This window comes from Silene latifolia, chromosome 7, assembly GCF_048544455.1.
Source record: "Silene latifolia isolate original U9 population chromosome 7, ASM4854445v1, whole genome shotgun sequence".
Lineage (NCBI taxonomy): Eukaryota > Viridiplantae > Streptophyta > Magnoliopsida > Caryophyllales > Caryophyllaceae > Silene > Silene latifolia.
Window position 1 is genome coordinate 26,504,227 of NC_133532.1, and position 19,571 is coordinate 26,523,797.

At 38.8% G+C, this 19,571-nt stretch overlaps 1 non-coding gene across 1 annotated transcript; it reads left to right on the plus strand.

Moving 5' to 3' along the window:
- The first annotated feature begins 16,916 nt into the window (after positions 1-16,916).
- On the plus strand, positions 16,917-17,023 carry LOC141593502 (small nucleolar RNA R71). The gene has a single exon (XR_012521581.1). It is a non-coding gene; the product is annotated as a small nucleolar RNA R71 (small nucleolar RNA).
- Positions 17,024-19,571: the final 2,548 nt, after the last annotated feature.

The window sequence follows — 19,571 nt, forward strand, 5'->3', positions numbered from 1 at the left end:
CATTCCATAGCCATTTTATCCGCCAAATGCTTTCTATTTTGCTTTCCTATCGCCTTGTGCTTGTTTTGTAGGAAAGGAGACAATTAGGCGGAAATTCCCGTCTCTTGAGCTTATTTGGAAGGACATTGACGATCTTGGTAGAACGAGTGTGGAAGAAGAGGCAAGAACTAAAGACCAATATTGCAAGAATAAGAAGTATGCGGGAGGAATCATTCTGAACTGCAATCCGAGCGTCCAAAGGTTCAAGCCGCTCGTCCAGTGCCCCAACAATCCGAGCGTCCCGACCTTCAGCCGCTCGTCCTACCTGCCCAGAATCCGAGCGGATTACCCTTGTGTACGAGCGTCCACTAGTAGAAAAAACCTCTATCGCGACGCCCTTATCATGGCGGTTCTAATAGAAACACCGCAAAAAAGCCAAAAAATTGGAGGGAACGAATTTTTCATGTTGTAGGACGTCTATTGTGGCGGTTTTAATTTAGAACCGACGTAATAATAATACTATTTATGGCGGTTTCATATAAGAAACGCCACTATAAGTCAATTATGGCGGTTATATTAACAACCGACGTTAATAACGTTGCTAAAAGTAATAGTACTTGACAATACTTTTTAATAAAAAAACCGCCGTAATATATTTATATGACGGTTTTAACAAAACCGACGGGGTAAGCTACCCAAAAAATAATTCCAAAAACCCTTAGGATAAACTCAACTTAGCGCCATTAATTTCACCTTCCCCGCGCACGATACCAGCAAACCCTCAACCATTAATCATCGCTAAACCCTCAATCATTAATCTCCGTCGACCATCAAGCCGCCGTCCCTACTGTGCCCGCCTCTGCCTCAATCCGATTTTTCGAACTCCCTCTACACGACACCTTCAATTACAGATTTCAGAACTCTCTTGCTTTAGTACTGGTTGTTTCCGGCCACCGTGCCCGACTCTATCTTCGACGCATCCTCTTTATCCACAACAACAGGTACTTTATTTCCCCCCTATATAATTCTAATTACAGTTCTTCAATAAAATTATTGTATTATTGTAGCATCTTTATTAATTTCTTCAAAGTGATTGTTATTGAATTATTGCATTATTGTGTTATTGAATTGTCGAAGGAGTATCTGTATTAGTATAATTATATAGTATACCATGGAATACTTGTTTTAGGTTGGTATAATATGGAGTTTTAAGTCGGTATTCTTTGCTCCGTTTTCGTTTTTGTATCGTCGTTTTGGTGCTTATTTTGTCTCGAGTTGCAGATTGTTAATCGAGGTTGCTAGAGGTGTCGAATGGTATGAATCTAGGATGGGTTTCATGATGTTTTAGAGTTGAAAATTTGAAATAGAGGCTGGGAATTAGGAGTGGCAGCCCCTGTTCTATACCAGTTAAAGAGTTCGGATGTGTAAGATACCTCTCATGCCTTGTACTGAACAACAACAATCAAAGTACTTAGTAGCAACCTGATAAAACCAGTAAACACCCTCAACTTTAGCATTTTATCAGCAATAATGTGGCCATTGAACTGAATTTGAAGCCACACAAATAATTTGTGAAAACAGTGTTGTATAGGTAAAATCTGGAATAAATGTGTATGGGTTTCAGCATTTTATTGCAAACAATCTTGAACCAAGGGACCTTTTCTATAGCTTGCTGATTTAACCAATTATATCCTTCTGAAATATTATACTCATCATCATCATCAGTCATCCATTTCCCTTGCATATATGCCATTTTGAAAGTCTCATTCACCTCCCAAATCTTCCTGCTTTTTTTCAAAGAAAAAAAAAGGGGGTTCAAACTTACATGTCCATGAGCTAGCATCAGTTGGTTTATAATCCATCCAAGGGACCTGTTTCATATATATAAATCTTGTCCACCCGATTATATTATTTTTAAGAATTTCTTAATTAACAAAGTTCTTTGCTTAACCCCCTACAATTATTTTTTACTTTGTTAAATCCAAGGGTCCTGTGAATGAGGGCTGCCTACAGCATGGTCAATACTTGTAAATTCATGTTCTAACTTTCTCAAGATGAGTGAATAGATACCTGTCATTGAGGATACCTGTCGATTAAGCTTGATCATATCATCTTATAGGAGTTGCTCCTACAACAGCAAAGTAGTCAATCAGTATACTATCAGTTAGTGTCTGGATATTGAGAATTAGGGATAAAAGGTCATAGTGAAAGTTAAAACTGCCTTCAACCTTTCTCTCGTGCATTTTTTGAAGCTTATCTCCAATTGATAACCTAGACTTTGCAATTCTTTGATGGTCAAATCTGAAAGATCTTCTCTCATAAGTCTCCTGCAACAATCAAAACTTGAAGTTTTCAGGCATAGCAGCGATGTTTGTTCTTCACTTAGAGCATTACCTACCTTTTCAACTAATTAAGAGCTTTTACGATGTCCCCATTGCCAAGTTACAGATGCAAGGAGCCTGCAGTGGCTGTCCTAGATCATCTGTATTGAGAATATGCTGATGCATTATCAGGGGCAAATTTAACCTGTTTTTACTAGGGCTATAGCGCTAGATGAATTTGAAATACAAAATAGAATATTATGTTTCAATTTCTTTGATGCATTATCGGGGCAAATAGTTTCAAATGAATTTAAAATACAAAATAAAATATGCTGATGCATTATCAGGGGCAAATAGTTTCAATTGTCTAAATAGAAAATTATGTTACGGTTAGTAACGGATGAATGCAAAATAGAAACTTGTGATATATGTATGTTATTTGAATAATGAAATCTATGTTACTCCCACTAGCCGGCAACTGTTGGACGTAACCATTCTTCCAGTGTACTGCTTTTTTGTTAAAAGTTTCTTTTAGTCTGGACTAAAATGAAGTACTGGAGTGTCGTGTTACATGCAACACGCAGCCAAAGCAAAGGGCTGAAGTAGCAAACAATGAAGTAATGTACAGTGGGTAGCTCTTTATCTAGAAAGAAGCTTTGGTTAGGATTTTTATTAGGGAAGTTGTACAAATCTTCACCATATATCTACATGTAACAACTAGGATCTGGGTGTAGGCTAGCATTTTAGACCAGTGCTATGTGAGAGCTAGGCCAAGTAAAAGAAATACTTTAGGACATCATAGAGAGTTCCTCTAAATCCTCTTAAAAAGATTGCCAACTGTTTCTAGAGAGAACAGTTTCAGACCTTGAGTAGTTGAGTATCACGGACTCCATTGCCATGTCTTTTGGATAGTTAAAACTTTTAAGTAGTAAACTTTATCTGTGACTCTTGTAAATACTGCAATTGTTACCTCAAGTTTGCTTCCCTTTGCCGTAATTGAAACCACACAAAGTAAAAAACTCGGTATGCGGCTGGTTGAATTTAGTGCCTACTTCTGCAGTCCTTCATGGTCGATTCCCGGTTTGCAAGGATGAGACACATGTGTTTCTTCTTGTTAATTTTTTGCCGAATACTTTAGAAAAATTGATGATTAAGAGTTCGTGTTATAAAGAGAATGAAACCCCTTCCCTCTTAGTAAGAAGGGCCTTGTCTTTGATGTTCAACTACCCCCGCCACACTAGGTCATGCTTCAAAAACATAATTTTTCTTTTATTCAACTACCTATTCTTTGTACGGACTTTGAATATGTTATTAATTTTTACTAATTTGATAATATTTATGTTTGAATTAATTATAGCATGGACCGAAGTTGGATGTATGAAAAGCGTGATTTTGAATATCTTCGAAAGCTCGATGAATTTATTACTCACGCTGTTGAACATCAAAGACTACATGGGGATGATGAACAACTCATGTGCCCGTGTAGCGTATGTAAGAATCGAAAGAAGGTGAATTCTGGAAGTGAAATGCGAGAACATTTGATATTAAAGGGCTTTAAACCTAATTACACAGTGTGGATATGGCACGGAGAGAAAGAGAATGACATTTCTAATGGTCCTAACGCCGTAAATTTTGAGAAACAAGTTGATAATAATATGGTTGATTTTGAGGTAGTTGGAGAGGAACGTAATAACATTGAGGTTAATGAGCCTATTAATGATAAGGATTGTAATATAGGGTGACAATATTGATCGGATGATGGATGATCTAGAAAAAGATATTATTGATTGTCCGGAAATTTTTCAAATGCTAGTTAGTGATTCAAAAAAGCCGTTATTTCCGGGTTGCTCTAAATATAGTCGTCTAACAGCAATGTTGAAGTTGTACACCTTAAAAGCTGGGAACGGGTGGAGCGATAAGAGTTTTACGGCTTTATTGGAACTCTTGTCCGATATGTTGCCGAAAGGTAATGAGCTTCCCACTAACACTTATCGATGCAAGAAAGTGTTGTGTCCACTTGCTACTCATTACCAAAAAATCCATGCATGCCTCGAATGATCGCATTCGTGCATCCGTAAAGACTCTGCGACTTAGATGAGTGCCCACGATGCAAGAAGTCAAGGTACAAGTTTAGAGATACTATTGAAGGTCGAAAAAAAGGGGGTCCGGCCAAGACCTTATGGTATTTGTCAATAATACCATGGTTTACGCGTTTATTTGCAAATCCGAAGGATGCGGAGTATATGTTATGGCACGACAAAGAGAGGAAGAAAGATGGCAAGCTACGACATGTCGCTGATGCTCCCCAGTGGAGAACAATTGATAGAGACTTCCCAGAATTTGGTAGTGAACCTAGAAATTTAAGATTAGGACTTTGCACCGATGGAATTAATCCCTTTGGAACTCAAAGTACCCAACATAGTAGTTGGCCAATAATGTTGATAATTTACAATCTCCCTCCTTGGCTTACTACAAAGAGCAAATATATTTTATTGACCATGTTAATATCGGTCCTAAACAATAGGGTAATGACATTGACGTGTATCTAGAGCCACCGATAGAGGATTTGAAAATGTTGTGGAATGTTGGAGTGGAGGTGTTTGATGCGGCTAAGCGGTTCAAAATTTCAAATGCGTGCTATGTTGTCTCGCACTATCAATGACTTCCCTGCGTATGGTAACCTCTCGGGTTATAGGTCAAGACCGATAAGGGGTGTCTGTATGTGGTGATGACACCGAGTCCGAATGGTTGGAACACTGGGAAACATGTGTACATGTGTCATCGTCGAGGGCTTGACCCGGGCCATGCATATCGTAAGAGGAAGAAGGCATTCTATGGTAAAAGCGAACACCGGTCGGCCCCTTTAGTTCTAAGTGGAAAAGAGTATCACGCACGGGTTAAAAACATTATTACAGAGTTTGGAAAACCATACAAACCTCCACCAAATGGTGTATATCACACAAAGAAGTCCATATTTTGGGACCTACCTTATTGGGAGCATTTGTCGGTTAGGCATTGTATTGACGTCATGCATGTAGAAAAGAACGTGTTTGATAGTATTATTGGCACTTTGTTGAATGTGCCTAATAAAACTAAAGATGGTGTCAAAGCGAGACATGACATGGTTGCTAGGGGTCGTTTCGAGGTAAATCCAATTCAGAAGGGGAAGCGTACCTACTTACCCCCAATTTGCACGACTTTGTCCAGAAATGAGAAGAAGGTGCTCTGTGAATCTTTAAAGGGAGTGAAGGTGCCGCATGGATATTCCTCTAACATAAGTAGCCTTGTTTCAATGAAGGATTTGAAGTTAGTGGGATTGAAATCTCATGATTGCCATGTTTTGTTAACCCAGCTATTGCTTATAGCTATTCGATCTATTTTGCCTAAGCATGTCAGACAAGTCATCACAAAGCTTTGTAAATTCTTTAATGCAATAAACGCGAAAGACATTGATCCAGATTCTTTGGATGATTTACAAGCCGATGTTGTTGTGACACTTTGTGAGCTTGAAATGTACTTTCCAATCAGTTTCTTTGACATTATGGTTCACTTAATTGTTCACCTGGTGCGAGAGATAAAACTTTGTGGACCGGTATTTCAGAGAAGCATGTGGCCGATGGAGCGAGAGATGGGAACCTATAAGAGACGAATGAAGAATCGATATCGTCCGAAGGCAAGTATTATTGAAGCAACGGTTATGCAGGACACTTGGATTTTGCCAAGATTATTTGAATAATATGCAACCTCTTGGACTTCCTACATCTCGACATGAAGGAAGACTTCAAGGGAAGGGTACTCTGGGAAAAAAGGTCATTACCATTGATGGTGCATTATTTGACAAGGCTCATCTGTATGTTTTGCAACACATGACGGAGGTTCATCCATATTTAAGTGATCACTTTGCCATATTGAAAAAAAAAATCCAAATAAACGTGAAGCTTGATTAATAAGTGAACACAATCGATGTTTTGCAGAGTGGTTTAAAGAAAAGGTAATGACGGATTTATCAAACAAAACACATAAGATAAGTGACAATTTGAGATGGTTAGAAAACGGACCAAAGACTAACATCTTATCTTATGAAGGATACGATATCAATGGGTTCTGCTTTTACACAAGTCGTCAAGATCAGAAAAGTACAATGCAAAACAGCGGAGTTACAATTGTTGCATCATCTATAGGATATGTTGGCAGGGGTAAGCAACCAGTGGATATAACACAGTCGTATTACGGGGTAATTTTTGATATCTGGGAGCTTGATTATGTGGATTTTCATGTACCCTTATTTCGATGTGAATGGGTTGATTGTAAGAAAGGCATAAACGTTGACGATATGGGATTTATTTTGGTTGATTTCAATGTCATTGGACATATTGAGGATCCTTTTATACTTGCATCTCAAGCGAAACAAGTTTTCTATATTAAAGATCCTTTAGAAGATAAGCGGTCAGTTGTCCGTTATGGTAAAAGGCGCATTCTGGGAGTGGATGGTGTTATTGATGAAGAAGAGTACGATCAACTTGATGAACCTTCTCCTATTTCTACAAACTGTCAAAATGAGCAAGTAATACGTGATGAAACTTATATGCGTGAAGATCATGACGAGGGAATATGGTTTGATAACCCGAAATAGTTTGATAATGCAGATTGCCCTCTGAACCTTGGCAAGGTCACCACCAGGCACCAGTCACCAGTTGGGCGCACCAGTGACGAAAAGTTCTCTGTAAATTGTTTGATGTTTTTAGCCATTTCAGACTCGATTTAAATAAAAGTAGGTGGTATATTGGATGTTTCTTACTTGGCATTTGGTCAGCCTGTTTAGTTTTAGGCTTGTTCAAACACTTCTATGATAGTTGATTGGGATCTCTAAGCTTGCATTCCACTTTCTAGTTTCAATAGTTTGAGAGTGTCACTCTTGCTGGGCATTTCGATTTTTTCTAATTTAGTCACATTGGTTTCAGTATTGATTACTATTGGCATCCTCTATACAGATTATATATCAGATTATGTTACTTCTTGTGACCTGACTGAGTACTACAGTCCCTCCTGACTGAGCTTCCCCTTAGCAAGCCAAAGCTAGGACTGTCCCAAAGTGCTGCTCCAAAACAGATTGGATTTGTGTCATTCTGAATGCAGCGTAATATCAGTAAATTGCTTCAGTATGAATGCAGCGTAATAACACTTCAATTTGCTGAATAATTCTTGCTGCCTTACCAAGTACTTCAGCTCTCCGGGCATCAAGTTCTGCCATCTGACCAGCTCTAAGGAAAACCTTAGTTTCACGTATCTGAAATAAAACTTTTGACCATTAGTTTATCTAGATGGAAAAATAAAGAAAAGATGAAGGAAACTTTAGTAAAAGCAGCTTTTTATTAAACTAAAAAAGAGTATCTATTATTTTCTTATATGTTCTAAATAATTCTTTATTTATTTCAGGTCCTGAACATGAGTGAAAATGAGATCAATGACTCTCGTCCAGTGCAAAATACGAGAGGTGTTACAACTGGGAAGAACTTAAAGGAAGAAAAAGAAAAAAATCCAGAAAAGTTGCATATTGATTTTAATGAGTATGGCCAGCCTACGGGAGAGTACCACTCGAAATTTGTCACTGACCTGGGACAACTAATTCGAAATATCAAGATCACATATAATGATTGGAGGAGGGTACAAACGGGCCAAAAAGAAACCATTTGGAAAGAACTAAAGGTATGAAGAACGAATCAGATAACATGGATGTTTTTTTTTTTTTTTTTTGTTGGGAAATGTAAGTGTTATATTAAAACCCAACCAACCAATTACTATTCCCTATTCTAGTTCCAAATTGGTTGGTTTGGCTTTAATATAAAGACCTGCTTTATAACAACCGCAGGGAGAGGGATAACATGATCAATTTGACACCTATCCACCATAGGATAATATCCTGATCAGGAATGAAATAATCTAACCATGCTGCCAGGAGCTGCTTGCATTTCTGACTAAAGGGGCAGAGAAAGAACAAGTGATCAATGGTCTCCTCTGCAGCAATTTTCCTTTATGATATTCATCTTTATTAACCTGTCTTGAGTTAGTAGTCTGTTCTGAGCAACCAGCCATATGAAAAATGAATGTTTTGGGAGCATAATTCTATTATGAATCCAAGGAAACCAGGTGATCGAGGCCATTTCGTGTTCACAATTAAGCATATGTGGTCGTTGGTCAATGGTCGATACAAAACACAATTTATACTCCACAAACAACTCTACAATTAGTAAAGAGGCAAGTAAAGGTCGGATCCCAAGGGACGGGTATTGAAATGAGAATTCTATTGTAACTAGTAGTGTCTAGGGGTGTCACAAATTGGGTTGATGTAGAAGGTTACTAAACTAAAATAACAATGAAAATAAACTAGCAAGATGAATAAAATAAGGGGTGTAAACAATTGATTAAAGGCACTAGGGTGTCATGGGTTCATAGGGGAATCATGGGATATGATCATACAAACATGTTCTCAAATTATAAGCAAGCAATTATTGTTGTGATGGATTGAGTTGGGTTATATCTTACAATCCTAGGAAAGTTTGGGTCCCGGAGCCGAATCGATTAGATTGTACAACACCTACAAGTCGACTTAATCTTTCCTACTCAACACATGCATGGTCTAACAAGACTCGAGTTGGGTTATGTCTTACAAGTCAAGTTGAAAGGATAGAAGATGATAGTAAATGCAAGGATTCATAGGCTTAGCATTTCATCAAATATAACATGTGCATGTATTAAGATCAAAACAAGCAAGCAAATAAGATATGAAAGCATATTAATTTAAGCATGAATCATTCCCATGTTGGTTTCCCCTAATCACCCATTAAACCCTAGCTAAGAGACTACTCACTCATCATCATATTGATCATGCTAGAAAGGTTGTCAATCATACTAACATAATGAAACATGATGAATAAATGAAAGTAATTAACAATAATTAAAAAGGGATTAAGAGATTATACCTACTAATGATTCCAATAATAAAGCAAGAATAATAGAAGTACTTGAATCCTAGATTGAGAGGTTGTCAATCTCCCAAAATAACCCAAATAATCTTCAATTACCCAAAATAAAGGAAGAACAAGAGAGAGATTAAAGAACTAAAACTTGGATTAAAACTTGATTAATACTTGATTACAATATTAAAGAGAGATTTGATTGATATTAACTACACTAATTATTGATAAGAAGAACATGCTCCTCTAATTAGCCTAATGGGGTATTTATAGTGAAAATTAGGGAGGATGCATTAGGGTTAACTAAGGGCTAAACTAGTAATTACACTTTTTAAGTTGAGCAAGGAAAAGCCGGTATTTTCTGAGAGAAGGGCTTCTCTTTTCGTAGCTTGAAGAATGAAAAACGCTGTACTGAAATCCGTGCGGATCAGAGTCGGGACGGCCGGATTTGGGCTGAGGAATCCAAGCGGATTCAAGAGAGGGACGCTCGGATTGTGCTGGGGGAATCCGAGCGGATTCCAAGGTGGGACGCTCGGATTGGGCTGGACGGACGGGCGGATTTGGTACAATCCGTTCGGATTGTTGGTCAGCTTCAATTCTTCTTCTTTTCTTCCCTTTTCTTCATAAATTCCTTGGGGATTTCCTCGGGGACTCAAGGATCCTTTTCTCAACATTGCTCTTCTACTATGATATGTACAAAGGCCTTCTAGTCTTGTCTCTCCTTGATGCTTGGTCATTGAATACAATCAATTTAGCCTCGTTTTGCCATGAAAATGCAAGATTCTTACTCCTTTCCTACCAAGGGATCAAAATCTCAAAGAATATGCAAAACAAAGAACTAAAGATAAGAAATGACCCAAATAGGCACTAAAAAGCATGGAAACAATGGTAATTCGGGGGGCTAAATATGCGCCAATTATGGTCACATCAAATATCCCCAAACCGAACCTTTGCTCGTCCCGAGTAAAGAGGTGACAAAGACTAGGACCAATACTAACCTAACCTAATAATAATAGCCGATATGAGACAATTAGCGGGTCTCACTCCGCCCCTTCAACTCACAACAAGACAACCATGAGGTAGGATGCCTTCTTGCAAGGCAAGGTGGGTCTTGCCAAAATGGCGACACATCCAAACATTAAAGCACATAAAATCAAGTAATGGATGCATCTACAAAAGAATAGCCACTTTCCTCATCTAAGTGGCGGAAATTATCTACAAGGGAAGCAATTCAAGGGTACACAATCCTTCATAGATGCAATTTGTTCAAACTACTAAGCCTAGAAGGATACCAATAAATCACCTCCAAAATGTGTCAAGCTAGGGTACCTTTGTCCTCAATCGTTAAATGGTTTTGTCAAGAGTAGACTCCCTATGGTGTTAGAAACACTGGAGGATCGCGGAATTCCCCCTCTTGCCTAGACAAGAAGAAGGGTCGTCCCCTCTCTACCATGCACAAAAATGGATATGATGGATAAAGGGATCAATAGATGTTTGAGTTTCACATTGGGAGTTTGCTTTCATTATTGTTTTTTTTTCCCCAATTTCATTGGCATTTGACATTTGAGAACACTTTCTTGCCATTTCTTTTGATTTTTGGCATTTCAATACTTGGCAACTTTTTGCATTTCTTTTTGAACATTTTCAAAGTCACCCCAATTAGTAACGAGGGTGCCTTGTATTTGAAGCTTTTAGGAGTTCTATTTTTGCTCCTCTTTTCGTTTGATTTTTTGCAAACTTTCTTTCACTTTTCATTTCATTGAACTCAAATTGATTTCTTTTTGTGCCCATTCCCTTTTGATTACAAAAATGTGGTAGAACATGGATGAATGATAGAAGTATGCATGGTTTCAAGGGTCACCTTGGAATAAACGGTAGCCAAGGAGTTATCACACCACAAGGTACTCTTGACTAGGCCTTAAACCATGGGTCAAAGGATACTAGCATGACACATCCTAGGGTGTTTTACAAGTATTCTAACAAGCAAAGTCTTAAGAACAAGAAGCATCTACTAGGGCCTATATACACTTGTCAAGCTTCCCAAGTAGACGGTTTCGCAAAATTTTTCTAACATGCAAACTACATGCCATGATGCAACTAACATATAAACATCCTAATGCAAATGATTCTACCAACTAATATGGCATATAAACTAAATGCAATCCTAAGTTCACATTTTTTTACCGCATTAATCAAAATAAAGCCACATAGTCATTAACATAAAGAGGAAAAAGGAGATTGGAAAGATCATACCATGCGGTCTTCAATATCCTCACGTCTCGGATGTGGCGTAGTCAATCAAAGTGAACAAGGATAAAACAAACACAATATATACAAGACAATATATACAAAGGAAATGAACTTGTTTTTGGTTTTTCAATTTTTTCAATTTTTATGATTTTTGAAATTTTTCAATTTTTATGGCTTTTTGAATAAAAGTTAAGTGTTAGAATTCCCATCCCCACACTAATATGGGCATTGTCCTCAATGGCCAAAATGATGGAAATTATGCAAAGATGATGCATGATTTCTATACTAAATGCAATTCTACACTAAGCTATACTACATGATGCATGTTGTTTTGTTATGACGGAGAGGATAATTTAGATTACCTCCCGTTGTGTATGCATTAACTTCCCCAAACCAAATAAGACACTATTGCTAATGTCAAAGCATGGGTATAGTTCATGCACACACTATGCTATGCATGAAACTAGATTGTCATTTTGGATTTTCAAAAATGGGAACAATAAAGAACACCTCAATGATACCGAGGTGTGAGTCCTTTGATGTTGCTAGGACTAAACCAACAATGATCAAAATGAAATAAAATACAAAGAGATATAGACAAACCATGGGAGTGTAGGAGTCTCCAAGGCTAGTCTTCCATCATGCTATTATCATCATCACTTCCCTCATGAGAAGCGGTCACATTGCCACTTTCCTTGGCACTTTCTTCATCACTTTCTCCATCATCTTGCTCATCATTATCTTCACCATCTCTTTCTTCATCTCCACTTGCTTCTTCCTCAATATTATCATCAATTTCTTCACCATTTCCAACAACCTCATTGTCTTCCACCACGTCCCTAGATGCACCCGGAAATAAGGCTTCTCTATCCGCCCAACTAGGCAAAGGACAAGATGGATCAAGGAGTCCTTGCCTAGCTAGATGTAAGAGGGGAGGATATTGAGCCAAATAAGCATTCTTCCGATCTTCATAAGCTTGCTTGTGCATGGCTTGCATAAGAAGAGTGACATAGTCTTTCCCAATTTCAACTCCTTGCGGTTTGAACTCTTCATACACAAAGGGGTAAGGCGGTATAACAATGGAAGAGGAGGGAGTTTCATGATCACCCTTTTGTTGTTGAATGATGTACTCGGCTTCTTCGGATAGGGGAAGTAAATAGTTGGTCCGGTGGACACTTAGTCGACAAATCTTCGCGGGTAAAGTGAATGATCGAGCCTCACTAGTAAGCCACCCATACTTGGTGTCAAGGGGATTGTGAGCAACCCACTTGAACTTGTTAATCATGATAGACATATCAATAAGATGGCCACCTTCCTTAGCCTTGTACTTGCTATCCTTATTGAAATTAGGATCAAAGTGCTTGGCTAGGACCGTGACTAGGTCGTCATTAACAATAACGGTTGTACCCTTCTTCCCACTATCTACATGGAGCCGTCTATCAACCAATAGCCTCAAAGAATTGTAAGGCTTGGTATGAATTCTTCCAATATTCAAAGCCGATTCAAGGAGAATAAAATCAAGTCTTGTGAAATGATTGGTGTCTTTCCTAGCAATTATAGTATTTCCCACAACTTTGTGCCATACTCTTATGCCCGGATGATGGACCAAAAGAGCACGACAAGCATGAAAATCATCAAATTTCTTCCCGGAGATTGCCTCCCAAAGAGGCTCGGGGTCATACTTCCCATATTGCTTATAATATTTCTCTTCATCGCTAAGACCCAAAATTTCACCCAATTCCGAAAAGGGAATGCGTCTACTAGTGTTAGCTAGACGAAACTCAAGATTTTCCCTATTCTCAACTTTTGTCACTTTTAAAGAACTTAAGAATTCCAAGACAAGGGAGGGGTATGTTACTTCCTTTGTTTCAAACAATTTCTTCAAACCCATGGCATTGAAAAAGGCTTTTGTTTGTTCAAGAACACCCAATTTCTCCAAAGCATCTTTACATATGAATTTGGTGGATTGAATTGATTTCATAGCAAACTTGGCAAATGTCTTTCTATGGGTATCGGAAATAAAAGTTACCTCCGGATAATGCAAGAGTTGATCGATTACCGGAGTAGAAGGTGATGCTCCCATAGAAGTTTGTTGTTGTTGTTGCACTTCCAAGTTTGGTGTTGCTACCACCATTGCCAAAGCTTTCTTTGTTTGGAGAGCTTTTTGCCTTTGAGAGAGAGCCTTTGCTTTTGGTGCCTTTGTTGCCTTTGTTGCACCCTTTGTCCTTGCCATTTGATGAACTAACCAAGAAAAGAATCAAAAATCTTCAATTTGTAGAATGCCCAAATCGATTTGAAGGTGAAAGGCTTTGCCTTTATGAAATCAAAAATCGATTCAAAGGTTGAAGAATTTGTTCTTGGTTTTGATTGTTATTGAAGATGGAGTGATTGATTTGTTGTTTGAAGGATGGTTTGATTTGATTTTGGTGGATTTTGTTGAGGGTTTTTGTTTTTGTGATGGAGAGGATGAGGGTTTTGATGTTTAGGGTAGTGTTTGTGAGTGAATGAATGAATGAATGAAGGTGGGGTGGGTTATAAAGAAGTCGACAATTTCAGAACGCAGGGACAATCCGTGCGGATTGGGCGCAATCCGTGCGGATTCTCGCAGACTTCAAAATTTTCAAAATCCCGCCTAGAGACGGGCGGATTCGGGGGAATCCGCTCGGATTCTTTTTTAGGACGGGCGGATTCATGCGGTGACGGACGGATTTCAGTCCAGAGATTTTTCTTTGTTTTCTTGACTTCGAGACGGGCGTCTTGTATAAAAAGACGGACGGATTCGTGAGACGGGCGTCTTTCCGAAATACGCTCGGATTCTTCAATGATCAAGAAATTTGCAATTTCAGCTCGGCCAGACGGGCGTCTTCTCAGCAGGACGCTCGGATTTGCTGCAGACGGGCGGATTCTCAGGAATCCGCTCGGATTCTTCTCTGTTGTACCCGGATTCACTTCATTCGTGCACAATGCATTTCCCTTTACCATTCTTCCATTCTTCTTCATTTCTTGTGTTCTTCATTGTGGGGGCACTACTAAGGCATGAATAGCCTAGGCAATTGCCATCCCCACACTAAGGTAAAGCACTACACATCAATTGAAATCATTAGTCCCTCCCTCACTTCTCTCTTACATGACAATTATTTTGATCAAAGTAAATAAAAATCCAAAAATGACAAAAATGCAATACAAAAATTGAAAAGTAAGTTAGGGAGTTAGAAATATTTACAAGTGGTGGTTTAGGGAGGACTCCACCAAACTCTCATTCTTGATGAGATGTCAAGGGGGCATGTTCAAGGTGTTGTTGATGTTGCTCAACACCTTGAAGAAGTAATCAAAAGCTTGTTCATTGTTATGGTAGAGGTCCTCAATAGACCGTGGCCCTTGTTGTTGATCATGATCGATGGCATGCCCAATGTAGGGATTAAAGATCCCTTCAAATTCGTCGTCCCAAAGACCACAAACTTCATTGAGTTGATCATTGAAAATCTCTTGCTTAGATGGAGACAACTCTCCCAATTTCTTCTCTTGGCCAATGAGGCCATCCCCTTCTTCCTTGGTTGATTTTGATGAGCTTTGCAAGCTCTTCTTGTCACAATTCACTTGCTCTTTGAATGGAGCATCTTCAATTTTCTTCCTCCATTGGAGTTCCGATTTCTTCCTTTCATCTTTTCGGCTATAATGATCAATCATGAAACATGGCTCATGCAAACGAGGAGCTCTCATGGTCTTGTCAAGATTAAAAGTTATGCTTTCATCTCCCACTTCTAGAGTGAGCTCTCCATGTTTCACATCAATTACCGCACCCGCGGTGTGTAGGAAAGGTCTTCCTAAGATGATTGGAATGTTGGAATCTTCCTCCATATCAACAATGACAAAGTCCACCGGGATGAAAAACTTCCCAATTCGCACGGGGACATCTTCCCATATCCCTAATGGTGTCTTCGTCGATCTATCGGCCATTTGAAGAGTGATATTGGTGCATTTAAGCTCTCCCATTCCCAACCTTTTACTCACCGAGTACGGCATGACACTCACACTAGCCCCTAGATCACATAAGGCTTTGTTGATCGTCCTGTCGCTAATGGTACACGGTATTGAGAAGCTTCCCGGATCCTTTAACTTTGGAGGTGAACTCCCTTGAAGTATTGCACTACTCACCTTAGTGAAGGCGATAGTCTCAAGTTTCCGGATCGACTTCTTCTTTGTGAGGATATCTTTCATGTACTTTGCATAGGCCGGTACGTGATTGATTAATTCCGTGAAAGGAATTGAGACTTCTAAGTTCTTCACAATTTCCATGAACTTTCCAAGTTGATCATCAAATTTGGGCTTGGCTTGACGACTTGGAAAAGGAAGTCTAATCACAATAGGCTCCTTCTCTTTGGCCTTGTCTTCATTTTTCTTTGAACTTTCTTCTTTTGATGATTCCCCTTCTTTGGGGCTTTGCACCACAACTTCATTCTCACTAGCTTTCACAACTTCATTCTCAACTTGCTCCTTCGGTGCTTCATATCTTGTACCACTTCTCAAGTGAATGGCACTAACCGTTTCATGTCTAGGGGGATTACTTTGAGGTGGTAATTGCCCATTTTGTCTTTGTGAGCTTGAAGATGCTAGTTGGGTCAATTGTGTTTCCAACATCTTGGTGTGAGCTAGAATGTTGTTGATGGTGGTGTCTTTTGCTTGGCTATCTTTTTGCATTTGGGTGAAAAATTCTTGTTGATTCTTTTGCATTTGGAGGACCGCTTTTTGGACATCAAAACCTTGGTCATTTTGGTGATTGTATGGATTTTGATTTTGGTAACCTTGGTTTTGATTGTAAAAGGGTCTTTGATTTTTATTTCTCATGGGTGGTGGAGTGTATGTTGTTTGAGGGTTTTGAACATTTTGGCTTTTGTATGAGAGATTTGGATGGAACTTGGTGTTTTCATTGTAAAAATTTGAATAAGGGGTACCACTTTTGTAAGCTTGGAAAGCATTAACTTGTTCGGTTGTTCCCCTACACCCACTTGAGTCATGACCCAAAGTTCCACAATTCTCACATATCCCGCTTGGGATTGATGAGGATGCCGTCATGGCATTGACATGATGCTTTGATGTTTTTGAGTTTTCCTCAAGTCTAGCCATAGCTTGCTCAAACTTCAAGTTGATTGTGTCAATGTGAGCACTAAGTTGAGCACCCAATTGAGTAACGGAGTCCACTTCATACTTTCCTCCTCTAGTAGCCTTGCGAGGTCTACTATATTGTGAATTATGGACCGCCATTTCCTCAATCTTGTTCCATGTTTGATTGTCATCAACTTCGGTGAACATTCCATTTGATCCCATATTGAGAATGTTCCTTGAATCTTCATATAAACCATTCCAAAATTGTTGCACTAAAAACCATTCGCTAAGTCCATGGTGAGGACATGAGCGACAAATACCTTTGAACCGCTCCCAAGCTTCATACAAAGATTCTTCATCCCTTTGCTTAAAACCCGTAATTTGAGCTCTTAGCATGTTAGTCTTCTCCGGTGGGTAGAATTTTTTGTAGAAAGCTAGAGCTAGCTTCTTCCAAGAATCTATTCCAAGGGTGGCCTTATCAAGGCCCTTCAACCATTGCTTTGCGGTGCCGATTAACGAAAAAGAAAATAAGACCCATCTTATTTGGTCTTGAGTCACGCCCGTTTGAGAGATAGCTTCACAATAATCGCAAAAGGTTTCCATATGAGAATGAGGGTCCTCACTAGGCATTCCCCCGAATTGGCTCCTCTCAACTAGTTGGATGAAGGCGGACTTAGCAATAAAATTACCGGTGAGATGTTGCGGGGTAGGAGTACCATTTGGTAGATCCTCCTCGGTGGGTATAGAGTGTGACGAGAATTTAGGCATTGTAGGTGGATTTTGTGTGGTATTGTTTAATGGGTTCTCTTCTCCTTCTATTGCGAAAGGATTGACAAACTCACTAGTGGGTTGAACAACTTCACCAACACCTCCCAAATTCCTCCTAACAAGTCTCCTATTATTCGTCAAGGTTCTTTCGATTTCACGGTCAAAAGGTAACAAATCTCTTTGTAACCTTCTAGACATGCAAAATATCAAACAACTCGAAAACAATTAGAACAAACCTTGAGGAGTTTTACTTCCCAAGGTGAAAAAGACACAACTAAAAACAATAAAAGAAATCTTAAATCAATTAAACACCGTCCCAAGAACGGCGCCATTTTTGATCGAGGCCATTTCGTGTTCACAATTAAGCATATGTGGTCGTTGGTCAATGGTCGATACAAAACACAATTTATACTCCACAAACAACTCTACAATTAGTAAAGAGGCAAGTAAAGGTCGGATCCCAAGGGACGGGTATTGAAATGAGAATTCTATTGTAACTAGTAGTGTCTAGGGGTGTCACAAATTGGGTTGATGTAGAAGGTTACTAAACTAAAATAACAATGAAAATAAACTAGCAAGATGAATAAAATAAGGGGTGTAAACAATTGATTAAAGGCACTAGGGTGTCATGGGTTCATAGGGGAATCATGGGATATGATCATACAAACATGTTCTCAAATTATAAGCAAGCAATTATTGTTGTGATGGATTGAGTTGGGTTATATCTTACAATCCTAGGAAAGTTTGGGTCCTGGAGCCGAATCGATTAGATTGTACAACACCTACAAGTCGACTTAATCTTTCCTACTCAACACATGCATGGTCTAACAAGACTCGAGTTGGGTTATGTCTTACAAGTCAAGTTGAAAGGATAGAAGATGATAGTAAATGCAAGGATTCATAGGCTTAGCATTTCATCAAATATAACATGTGCATGTATTAAGATCAAAACAAGCAAGCAAATAAGATATGAAAGCATATTAATTTAAGCATGAATCATTCCCCATGTTGGTTTCCCTAATCACCCATTAAACCCTAGCTAAGAGACTACTCACTCATCATCATATTGATCATGCTAGAAAGGTTGTCAATCATACTAACATAATGAAACATGATGAATAAATGAAAGTAATTAACAATAATTAAAAAGGGATTAAGAGATTATACCTACTAATGATTCCAATAATAAAGCAAGAATAATAGAAGTACTTGAATCCTAGATTGAGAGGTTGTCAATCTCCCAAAATAACCCAAATAATCTTCAATTACCCAAAATAAAGGAAGAACAAGAGAGAGATTAAAGAACTAAAACTTGGATTAAAACTTGATTAATACTTGATTACAATATTAAAGAGAGATTTGATTGATATTAACTACACTAATTATTGATAAGAAGAACATGCTCCTCTAATTAGCCTAATGGGGTATTTATAGTGAAAATTAGGGAGGATGCATTAGGGTTAACTAAGGGCTAAACTAGTAATTACACTTTTTAAGTTGAGCAAGGAAAAGCCGGTATTTTCTGAGAGAAGGGCTTCTCTTTTCGTAGCTTGAAGAATGAAAAACGTCTTTGTCATCTTTGAAATCCGTGCGGATCGAGTCGGGACGGCCGGATTTGGTGAGGAATCCGAGCGGATTCAAGAGAGGGACGCTCGGATTGTCTTTGGGGAATCCGAGCGGATTCCAAGGTGGGACGCTCGGATTGGGCCGGACGGACGGGCGGATTTGGTACAATCCGTTCGGATTGTTGGTCAGCTTCAATTCTTCTTCTTTTCTTCCCTTTTCTTCATAAATTCCTTGGGGATTTCCTCGGGGACTCAAGGATCCTTTTCTCAACATTGCTCTTCTACTATGATATGTACAAAGGCCTTCTAGTCTTGTCTCTCCTTGATGCTTGGTCATTGAATACAATCAATTTAGCCTCGTTTTGCCATGAAAATGCAAGATTCTTACTCCTTTCCTACCAAGGGATCAAAATCTTAAAGAATATGCAAAACAAAGAACTAAAGATAAGAAATGATCCAAATAGGCACTAAAAAGCATGGAAACAATGGTAATTCGGGGGCTAAATATGCGCCAATTATGGTCACATCACCAGGGAACATCAGCAGCCTCTTCTTCCAACCAGGAGTATCCCATCTGGGTAAAATATTCCTGATTAAGTCCTCTTCCAAGT